The following is a 9586-nucleotide window of genomic DNA, read 5'->3' as shown; positions in this document are numbered from 1 at the left end:
ATTACTTAGCACCATGTTGGAAAACTCATAACCTAAACTGTCCTAGGGCCAGGAACATCCAAGTTTTGATCTTTTGCCTCTCTTTTGAAAAACAATTTGGTGTCAGTACACAGGAACTAAGAGGTGTGCCAGGTTGTGAGTCATCGGCTGTCTGCAGTCTTTCAGAACACTGGGGGGAAAGGATGGGCACACTGGGTCAGATAAAACCTGGACCCACCTAAATGCTGGGAACAAACCCATTTTTTAAGAAAGATTAAAAAGTGTAACTGAGCTCAGAAAAGAGATAATAAGCTCTGTTCCATGGTTTCAACTGTAATCTGAAGGCCTGTATTGTTTTCTATAAGACTCCAGACTATCAGATCAGGCATGATCTGTGTCTCTTTAGATTAGGTGCCATTTATAGTACATTTGTTAAATGATTACACCATACTAGAGTCTGAAGATAGAAAGATGACTAAGATGTGGTCCATCTCTGAGAACAGTGCAATCTTATACACTGTGACACTGATGTGTAAACTGTAATAATGGTTACCCATGGTGGACAGTGTTTAGTGGAGCTCCCTGATTAAAACAAGCTTGGAAGCAGGAGTGGCATAAACTTCCAAAAAAGCTTGCCTCTGAAAACTTTATGAACTTGGAGAAATGATGAAGGTTATACAAGTGTTTAGGTCTTTCATTTATAGGGTCATTATGAGTTGTTTACAGCAACAACATATAGTTCTGTTGACCCAGTGGACAGAAAGTGATGTTACCAAGCCAAAGGTGGGTGATTTTAATCTTCAGCCTTCAGGCCCGGTTTTAATTGTTTTTGGTCAGACATTCTTCTAAGTGGTGTAGCACTGGTATGCCCATTTGCTGTACAGAGGTAACTTGTGGTTGCTGTGATGCTAAACACTGTGATACTGATGTGTCAAATACGATAATGATTACCCATGGTGGACAGTGTTTGGTGGAGCTCCCCAATTAAAACAAGCTTGGAAGCAGGAGTGGCATCCACTTCCAAAATAGCTGGCTTTAAGAAATTCTATGAACTTGGAGAAATGATGAAAATTACACAAATGTTCAGGTCTTTCATTCATAGGGTTGCTATGAGTCGTCTACGACTCGATGGCAATTAGCAACAAAAACAATATATTAACATTACAGTATAAGTTTCTTAAAAGAGTGTATTGTGCATCAGCTGCTTCAGGAGCCCTACCAGAACATGACTCCATATTGAGTGACATCTTATCATCATATTAGCTTGTGTTTCTTTTGGAATATCTAGTGCTTTCTCTGAAAGTTTAGAAAGAATAAACAATGTGTGCCTTTGTATTAATTTAATTGACTATCCTTACAATATCTATATTTCTCCACAGTCACATGCTTATTTCTAGAGCTGTATCTTTCTATAGTTTATTTACCTATATATGTATTACTCTATATATTATTTTTGTGTACTGTGAAGTCAGAATGATCCATAACAGACCCTCCAGCAGTTTTTCAGAGGCAGTGAATTGCACAGGAGGAGATTGCACATTTTTCATTTGCAAGCAGCTGGTGGATTTGAACCTCACATCTTTAAGTTGGAAGCACAATTTCTTACTACCAGAGCTTCCTTTAATAAATAGATAGTTAGACAAATAAATGAGTTAAGTACAATTCATAGCAACCCTATAAACAACTTATCTGAACCCTTCGGTTTTTCAGTAGTAATGGATGGGGAACGGTGCTCATAAAGCTAATGGCAGTGCCTTACTTCAGTTCAAATCCAACAGCAGTTCCACTAGGGAAAAATAGGTAGTCTCTTTCAGTGCTGTGTACAGGCTCTGAAACCCACTACAGGGTCATTATGAATCACTATGACTTGATAGCAATCAAACCTTTATGAAAGTTAAATGCAGTGACTATGGTATCAGCAAAAACTTTGAGGATTTGCCAACAATTTTTTATTAACAGATTGGATTTGTTTTGAATGCCTGGAAAACAATTTAGGTGGTGGCCTAGTGGTAGGGAGCTTCACTACCAGCTCAAAGGCATGTAGTTCAAATCCACCAGCAGCTCTGAAGAAGAAAGATGAGAAACTTCCTGTCATGTGATCTACATCCTCTGAAAATTCTCTGGAGAGTCAGACCACTGGCAGTTGTTGTTGTTAATGTTATGTGCTGTCAAGTTGCTCGTGACTCATAGTGACCTTGTGTTCAATAGTTCTGAACCTTGTCCTCTCCTGAGCCAATCTCACTGTCTCTGACATACCTACTCTCATTACCTCAGTTATGGTGTCAATCCATCTCATCTGGAGTCTTCCTCTCTTGCACTATCCCTCCAGTTTTCCAAGCACAATGTATATCCTTCTGCAAGGACTTATCTTTCCTGACCATGTACCCAAAATATGTGAGATGGTGCTTCAAAGTCCTTTCCTCTAAGGAGCCACCTGTTTTTACCCTCTCTAAGACAGATTGATTTTTTTGATAGTCTTATCCAGCATCACAACTTAAAGGTACTGATTCTTCTTCTATCATCCTTAGTCATTGTCTAGCTCTTTGATGCATTACAAGAAATTGCAAAACAATGGCTTTGATCAGGCACACCTTAGTCTCTAGATTGATATTGTTGCTCCTCAGCAATCTGGAGAGGTCCCTGACAGCAGACTTTCCCAATGCAATTTGTCTTTGATTTCCTGACTGCTGGTATCAAGAGTATTGTTTGAAAGCAAGCTGAAGCTTTTGAAAATCTCAATCTCTTTTCCATCTATCATGGTGCTACCAGTTTACCCAGTGGTGAGAACCTTTGTTTTCTTGATGGTGAGCTTCAATCCATATTGAAGGCTGCAAACCTTGATCTTCTCCAGCAAATGCCTCAGGTCCTCCTCAGTTTCAGCAAGCGAGGTTGTGTTATCTGCATAACACAGGTTGTTGATGAGTCTTGTAATATTTCTGATGTAATATTTCTCCTGATTTAGTATTTCTCCTCATAAAGTCCAGCCTCCCAAATAATCTGTTCCATACATAAATTGAAAAAGAAATGGAGATAGGATGCATCCCTCATGTACACCTTTTCTGATTTTGAACCATACAGTGTTTTCTTTTTTCTATTATCACAACTGCTTGCGTGTCCAAGTATAGGTTTTTCATAAACACAATTATGTATTCTGAGATTCCCATTCTTCTCAAAGTTAAACACAATTTGTTGTGATCCACACAGTCAGATGCCTTTTCATAGTCGATGAAACACAGATAGACATTCTTCTGGAACTCCTTGCTTTGAGCTAAGATCCATCTAACATTGACTATAATGTCCCTAGTGCCATGACCTCTTCTAAATCCTGCTTGTCCACTTTGGTAGTTCTCTGTTGATGTACTGTTGCAATCATTTTTAGATGATCTTCAGTAGGGTCTTGCTTGCATGTGATATTAGTGATATTGTTTGATAATTTCCATACTCTGTCAATTTTTTTTTAATGGGAATAAATATGGATTTCTTCCTTCCAGTTGGTCAGGTAGCTGTCCTCCAGATTTCTTGGCATAACTTACTAGTGTGCTGTCCAAGGCTGCATTTGTTTGTTGAAATATGTAAAATGCTATTCTGCCAATTCTCAAGGCCTTGTTTTTTACCAATTCCTTCAGAGCAGTTTGAACTTTCTCCCTCATCATCATTGCCTCTTGATCGTATGCTGTTTCATGAAATTCTTCTGCGTCAGTCAATTCTTTCTAGTACAGTGGCTCTGTGTACACCTTCCATTTTCTTTTGATGCATCCTGGATCATTCAACATTTTGCCCATAGCATTCTAAAGTATTCCAACTCAAGGCTTGAATTTGTTCTTCATTTCCTTCCCTTTAAGAATGCCAAACAAATTTGTCCCTTTTGATTTACTGACTCTAGTTCTTTGTACATTTAATTATAATACTTTGCTTTGCCTTCCCATACTGCCCTCTGAAATTTTCTTTTCAGCTCCTTAACTGGTCCAACTTCACGGCACACAGCAACAACAACAACAACAACAACAACAACAACATTTATAGCCTTTTGGGTAATCATACGTAGTCTGATGTTCTAAGGATCTTGTTAGGTGCCTTGAAGTCAGTCTCATAGTTTTCCTATGCACAACAGAATGAAATTGTGCCTAGCTCTTTAATATCCTCACAATTCTTGCTGTGTTTAAACCCTTTATTGCAGTCTCTTTGACATTCAGTCTCATTGAGGGTCTTCTTTTGTGCTGATCTACTTTACCAAGAATGACAACCTTCTCCAGGGACTGGTCTCTTCTGATAATGTATGTGAGATATCTTGCCAACTAAAGATAGCTTGCGCTTGAGTAACTAATATTTATGACCTTAAAATCAGTGGTCCTTGGTGAGTCTCAAGATTTTCCATATCACAGTTTTGAAGGTAATCCTAGTTGTTCGAAGGCTTTTCCCAGACAATGGGCCACAGTCAAAATGAACAAGAGGAGAGAATATACTAAGGAGAGGACTCTACTTTCATATGGTGACAGTTTAGAGTATTATTTCATTTTACTCTGATTGTTTTGGGGGGCTATTTGCCTTTATTTCCTTTCTTCTACTCTCTTTGGGTTAACTTTTCTCCCCCACAATTTTCTAGTGTGGGAGATAAGGTAATTGATTTAAGATCTTTCTTCTTTATAATACAAGCATTTAGTGCTATAAACTTTCCTTTAAGCCCAATGTCAGCTACATCCTACAAATTTTGATAGTTATGCATTTTTATTAAATTTAAAAAACTTTTTAATTTCTCATTTGATATCTACTTTAATGCTTATTTATTTAGGAATGTTATTATTTAGATTCTAAATATATGGATATTTTTAAGGTATCATTTTCCAACTTATTCCTAGTTTAATTTCACTGTGGTCAAGACTGACTTCAAGTCTTCTAAATTAATTGAGATATGTTTTATGGCCAAGAATGTAGTTTATCATGAAAATAATGTCTACTCTGATAGTGTGAGAGGAGTGCGTTCTACAAATTTCAGTTAGATTATTTTATATTGTTTAATTCTTCAATACCTGTAAACCTTTTTTTAAAAATTCTTTTATTTTATTATTTTTTGTGTGTACCGCCAAATCAGATCTGACTGGTACAGGAGGAGATTGTTCCTCCTTCTCCAGCAGAGCACCTGGTGGATTTGAACCATGCACCTCTGGGATTGCAATGCAGCTTCTTGCCTCTAGGACACCAGAGCTCACCTATACCCATAAAACTTTTATTGTTTACTTGTTCTTTCTATAATTGAGGGAGAAGTGTTAAACTCTCCAGCTGTAACTGTGGCGTTGTCTGCTTATTGTTTTTGTTCCATCAGTTTTTACTTGATGAATTTTGTACATTTGTTACCAGGTATATAAGTATTTAGGATTATTATAGCCTTTTGAAAAACTGACCCTTAATTATAAAATTACCTCTTTATCTCTCGTATGGGCTATCTTTGTAGATGCCAGCCAAATCATTCTGGAAAGCAGAGAAACCAGAAAGTTAACTTTGTTTTATTGTCTATGCAAAACCATTTGGCTTTGTGTACTCTAACAAATTACAGATAACACTATGTTGTTGTGTTCCGTAGAGTCGAAATCAACCCATAGCTGACCCTTTGGTGAATTTTCAGAGGCAGTTAATTGCACGGGATCTTTCTCCCGCAGAGCAGCTGGTGGCCTCAAATTGCATGCCTTCAGGATTACAGTGTAGTTTCTTGCCACTAGGCCACCAGGGCTCCAAAAAACGCTTGTGTCCACTTGGAACATGTACACAGACCATGGGGCAGTTATTTGAAAAGAATAAGGGGATACTGTGTAGCTTAAAATCATGAAAACTATGTGTCAGGGTTATTTTGTTTGTTAGTTGCCATCAAGTCAAGTATGACTCATAGCAATCCTATGAACAACATATCTGAACCCTGTCCTATCCTGTGCCATCATCATAATTTCTGACATACTTGAATCCTTGCTTCAGTCACTGTGCCAATCCATCTGGTTGTAGGCTCTTCCTCTCTTTCAGTAACCCCTTCCAAGCATGGGGTCCCTTTCCAAGGAATACCCTTTCCTTAGAATAGCATCATGCCCAAGGTATGTGCGATGAAGCTTTGTCTTCTTTTTCTTCAAAGATCACTCTGGCTTTACTTTCTCCAAGATTTATCTGCTTGTTCTTTTGGCAGTCTATGGGATCTTCTGTATTCTTTTCCAACACCACCACTTGAAGGCATCAATTATTCTCTGTCATTCTTATTCATGGTCTAGCCCTCAGATGTATAGCAAGTAACTGAGAAGACCAAAGCCTGAATCAACTGAACCACTAAGCAACATGTATTGAGCTATTTTGGGATGATCTTCAGCAATTTTTTGCTTGAGTGTGATATTAATGCTATTGTTCAATAATGCTCACATTCTGTTGAATACCCTTTCTTTCTTTTTTTTTTTTTAATTGATTCCAATGAACATCTATAGAGATTTTGGATTTCCATTCATTCATTGTTGCACTTTTCTCCCCGCTCACCCCACCCCCACACCCAGTTCGCTCTTTTCCTTGAAAAGCAAAAGAAAACTCCTTCATTGGTATACAATCCCTCTGCACACCCCCACCCCCACCCCCAGCCCGAGTATACTCCACTCTGCAACCCTCATTCTAGACTCTAATGATAATCATAATGCCATAAAATATATTCCTTTTAAACTATTCTCTCCCTCATCAGCTTCAATGAAGTAAACATAATTTCTTTGGAATTGGAAAGAATAGGAATCTCTTCCAATGAGTTGGTTAGACAGCTGTTCTCCAAATTTCCTAACATAGACTGGTGAGCATGTCCAAGGCTACATGTCAGTTGAAGCATGCCTATTGATATTCCGTAGATTTCTGGGGCCTTACTTTTTGCCAATGTGTTCAGTACAGTTTGAACTTTTTCTTTTATTACCATTGACTCTTCATTATGAGACACTTCCTTAAATATTTCAGTGTCAGTCAATTCTTTTTGGTAAATTGACTCTGTGTATTCTCACATCTTTTGGTGCTTCCTGGATCATTCAGTGTTTTGCCCATAGCAACCATCAGTATTGTAAATCAAGGCTTGACTTTGTTTTCCAGTTCTTTCAGTTTGAGAAATGTTAATAGAGTTCGTCTCTTTTTGTTATCCAGTTGCAACTCTGCATACTTTATCTTCTCGAGCTGTCCTTTGAAATCTTCTGTTCAGCTCTTTTACTTCAGTATCTCTTCCCTTTGATTTGGCTTCTTTTTTAAAAATTTTTAAATTAATTTTAATGAAAATTTACAGAGAGTTAGGGTTTCCAGCCATTCATTGTTGCACTTTTCTCCCTCCCTCCCCACACCCAATTCGCTCTTCTCCTTGAAAAGAAAAAGAAAAACTCTTTCATTTTTATTCAATCCCTCCCCCCCCCAAGTCCACTCCACTATGCAGCCTTCACTCTGGAATTCTGTAATGACAACAATACCCATTCATATGTCCCTTTTAAACATTTCTCTCCCTCATCTGTTTCAATGCAATATATATTATTCCTCCCCTCCTTTTCTGTCTTCCCTCAACCCTGATGGCAGTCCCATTTTACAACAGTGGCACTATCCAATATTTGTCCTTTTGTGACTGAAATGTTTTACTCAGTATAATGTCCTCCAGGGTCATCCATTTTGCATAATATTGCATGAGTTCCTTATTTTTCAATGCTGCATAGTATTCTATTGTGTGAATATACCACAGCTTCTCTTCCCATTCGTTTGTTGATGGGCACTGAGGTTGTTTCCAACTCTTCGCTATTGTGAACAAAGCCACAATAATCATGGGTGTGCATATATATCTGCTTGGGTGACAGTTATGATTTCTTCAGGGTAAATTCCCAGTAGTAGAATTGCTGGATCAAATGGTATTTCTATTTGCAACTTTTTGAGAAAGTGTCATACAGCCTTCCATAGTGGTTGTACCATTTTACACTCCGACCAGCAGTGAATAAGGGTTCCATTTTCTCCACAACCTGGCCCACATTTGATGTTTACTATTTTGCTAGTCTTACTGGGGTGAGATGATATCTCATAGTTGTTTTGATTTACATCTCTCTTAGAGCTAGGGATTTTGAACATTTCTTCATGTGTTTGCTTGCCTTCTGAATGTCTTCTTCAGTGAAGTGTCTGTTCATATACTGTGCTCATTTTTCAATTGGGTTATTTACTTTTATCTTGTTGTGGTTGATTTGGCTTCTTGAAGATCTTGTGCAATTTTCAGAGTATCTTATGACACATATTGATATTTTCATGTTACTCTGTAATGACCTTTTGCTCTCTTCATGAATTATATCCTTGGTAATCTTACAACTTATGGCCTTTGATTATTGATGTTTAATACCTCAAAACCATTTTTAAGATGATTTTTTAATTCAAGTGGGAAGAATCAAGGTTGTATTTTGATTTTTGTGGACTTACTTAAATTTTCTTCAGCCTCAGTTTGAACTTCCACAAACGTTATTGATGGTCTGTTACACAGTCAGCAACTGCTTTGGCTTTGACTGCTGATACTCAGTTTCTCCAATGATTCCTTTCACAGATATATTTTGTGATCAGATCAATCTGATTTTTGTGCAGTCCATCAAGAGAAGTCTATATGTTTTTTTAAAATGGTAAATAAATCATTGAATGTACAAAATTTGATCATTAAATATCCTTTCTAGTTTCTGTCACCAGCTCCATACTTTCTGATTACCATTCCTTCTTCATTGTTTCTTTTTATTCCATTCACCAGTTATAATTAGTGCATCTTCCTTGCATAATAAAAAATTTGGTAAAAATCCTCAATTTCTTCCTCTTTGACTTTGTAAGTATAGTTGAATAATAGTCATATTAACAGGTTTCCCTTGTATGTATATGTATGGACAGAATCCTATCACCCACAACATTGTACTTCAGGAATAAAGATGAAATTGTCTTTTTAACTATGTATGTATCACCATACTTCCTCTGTCTTTCGCTCTGGCATAATAGATCATGTGATTATGTGATTCAAAGTGGCTAATGCCAGTCTAGCTCATCTTAGTAATGACTAGGATGATGATGTTCATTTACTCCATTTCATTTTGACAACTTCTAGTTTTCTTATATACCACGTTCCAATTTTTAAAGGATGTTTGCTGCTGTTTCTCCTCACTTTTAATGACTTCCAATCTGGGCTTTACCTCTAATACTATAGCTACCCATGTTTCTCTATTATTCATAGGATTTTCAGAGTTCTGGTATTTCAGAAGTAGATGGCCTGTCTTACTTCCTAGTCTGTCTTAATCTGGGAGCTCTGCTGAAACCAGTCCACCATGGGTGACCTTTCTGACATTTAAGACACTGGTGGCAGAAGTTCCAGCATCACAGCAACCCACGAGTTACTCTAGTACAGGTGATATACTAATAAGAGCAAATGATATTTTGCAATATATAAGCAAGCAAACATACATATACATAAGCTATAAAGTAATCAAGACAGACTAGGAAGAAGGATTGGCCACCCACTTCTGAAATAGCAGGCCTCTGAAAACTCTATGCACAACAGAACACACAAAGACTAACAGAAAGGGCAACCTAGGCAGAACTATCAAGTATGGAAATACAAAGG

The sequence above is a fragment of the Elephantulus edwardii genome, unplaced genomic scaffold, assembly GCF_000299155.1.
Source record: "Elephantulus edwardii isolate Elephantulus edwardi_28Jun2011 unplaced genomic scaffold, EleEdw1.0 scaffold00227, whole genome shotgun sequence".
Lineage (NCBI taxonomy): Eukaryota > Metazoa > Chordata > Mammalia > Macroscelidea > Macroscelididae > Elephantulus > Elephantulus edwardii.
Note: the sequence above shows the minus strand (reverse complement) of the source record.